The sequence below is a fragment of the Otolemur garnettii genome, unplaced genomic scaffold (assembly GCF_000181295.1).
Source record: "Otolemur garnettii isolate 467f Iridium unplaced genomic scaffold, OtoGar3 scaffold00076, whole genome shotgun sequence".
Taxonomy (NCBI): domain Eukaryota; kingdom Metazoa; phylum Chordata; class Mammalia; order Primates; family Galagidae; genus Otolemur; species Otolemur garnettii.
The window spans coordinates 3,895,263-3,897,397 of record NW_003852471.1 but is presented as its reverse complement, the minus strand read 5'-3'; the positions used below and the strand labels follow the sequence as shown (position 1 = coordinate 3,897,397).

The window sequence follows — 2,135 nt, the reverse complement described above, 5'->3', positions numbered from 1 at the left end:
GTTAAATTTCTGCTCTCCCCCAGAGCCCAGACTACAATATCACTGTTGACCAGCTCTTCTAGGCAAAATTCCTTGTTCCGTCTATCCTCTTTGTGTAAGGTGAGCACCCTCGGCTCCTGTCTCTGGAGTAATACCTACGCTGGCTATAATTTTTCTGTCTAGTGTACATCTCTGTAGTAGATCGTGAAGCCCTCTGTCACCCGCTCTGTATTCTTAGGACCTGGCATGGGATATCTAGTGCCAGTAGGTACTGAAGAACTCCTTTGAATTGGTTTAAACAAGGGGGTGTAGATCAAGACTGGCTCTGAAGACAAGGCCAATGGAAGAGCCAACCAGTGGCTCAGGGAAGGCAGCGTCCTTGGAGTAAAAAGGTGGCCCATCGCAACCGACTATTCTGAAAGACATCACCTGGGTGTACAGGTTCTACTTTGCTTTTTTTGTGTGTGGAAAAAAAACAAAAATAAACCACTGACTGATAATAGTGGACTAGGTAGTTCAGACAAGCTATGCAACAGAACATTTGAGAACCAGAAACTGGACAGTCATCTCAGAGTGGGTCAGTGTAGCATCATGAGCCAGGATCTAGGAGGAAGTGGAAACCCACATCAGTGAGCTCAGACGGGGAAGTTGCTTTCTACAGGGGGCAAGGGATGGGGGCCAGAGGCTTCTGCTGCTTCTCGAAGGAGAAAGTTGACAAGCTTAACATCACTTTTGACATTCTACCTGGACAACGTCTGAGGACATCTGAGGACGTCTCAGACGTCCTTCAGAAGGACAACGTCTGAGTTCTAGATGATGGCAGGGGCCGGTATGAACTCCTACACGTTTGCTTGGGATTCTGAGCAGCTAAATTGCAAAAGTGAGGGTGAATTGGAAGTAAACCAGCCCTTGAAGGGACTGGGCCAAGCTCTGAAATAGGATTAATGAGATCCACTGCTGTCCTACCAGGACAGAAGCACAGGAAAACTTGAAGCCTAGATGGTTTCATAACTGCATTCTGGTGCATTTTAGGGGGAGAAATAACAGCTGTCCCATACAAACTTCCAGAAAATAGAAGGAGGAGCCCAACTTCATCTTATGAGCCCCCCGTAACCTTGATAGGAATACTAGACAGGGATGGTACGGAGAGGAAAGGTCCTGGCCGATCTCACTCATGAGCATAGTAGATGTCAAGAGCAAAATATTAGCAAATTAAGTCCAGCAAAAGACAGAAAGATAATGTCTCATCGCCCAGTTGGATTTATAGCAGGAATATAAGGATGATTTAACATTTGATAATATAAGAAAAAAGATCCTATGATCATTCTAATAGGTTTAGTGAAAGTATTTGCTTATATGAACATTCATACATTGTTAAAAAAAATCTTAGCAAACTAGGAATAGAAGGGAATTTCCCCAATCTGATAAGGGTATATCAAAAACCCAACAGCAAATATTACACTTATTAGTGAAATGTTGACAGCTTTCCCTTTGAAAGAGGGGACAAGAAAAAGATGCCTATTTTTATGACTATGTTCAATATTGTATTGACTGAACCAGCACGTTACGTCCAGGAATAAAAGAAATAAAGATCAAAAGTGAGCAAAGGAATGGTAACCGTCAGCCCGGAAAAACAAGAGTCTTTCTAAAATAAGAGATACTGAATCAGGTTAGTCTCACACCTCCTTTTTACAATGGGTCACAAATTCTAGCCAGAATATGTTTAAAAAATTGTTTGGGGGAGAGTTTACTCATTTCTTCATCAAACACTCATTTGCTGGGTGCCTGTCAGACCCTGCCCTAACCCTCAAGGATATAGCAGGAAATAAGGCAAAGATGGTTTTTGTTCCTGCTGCAGAGACTGGCAATAAACAAGTAATCTGATAAATACCCCATGGAATTTCAGACGATATTATAGTGAGTGGGTCAGAGTAGGAGGGTGGCTCGAGAGAGAGGTAACCTCAGAAGGTGGGGGGAATCCTCCCTGCGGAGCTGAACGTGAGCGGGGACCTGAACGAGAATTCATACTGCACACCAAAACACTTCAGTTCTTTCTCTAAACTAATTGATTTATTTCTTACCTGGGCAGTGGACACACAGCCTTAATAACAAAACACCTATCGATATTATTTGGGGGGATCACAAAGATTCTTCTT

The 2,135-nt window shown here is 43.0% G+C and overlaps 1 protein-coding gene across 5 annotated transcripts in view; it reads right to left on the bottom strand.

Annotated features, from left to right (window-relative positions):
* Nucleotides 1-2,135, bottom strand: part of KCNAB1 (potassium voltage-gated channel subfamily A member regulatory beta subunit 1) — a 385,822-nt gene that overhangs the window by 147,255 nt on the left and 236,432 nt on the right. The window lies entirely within an intron of this gene.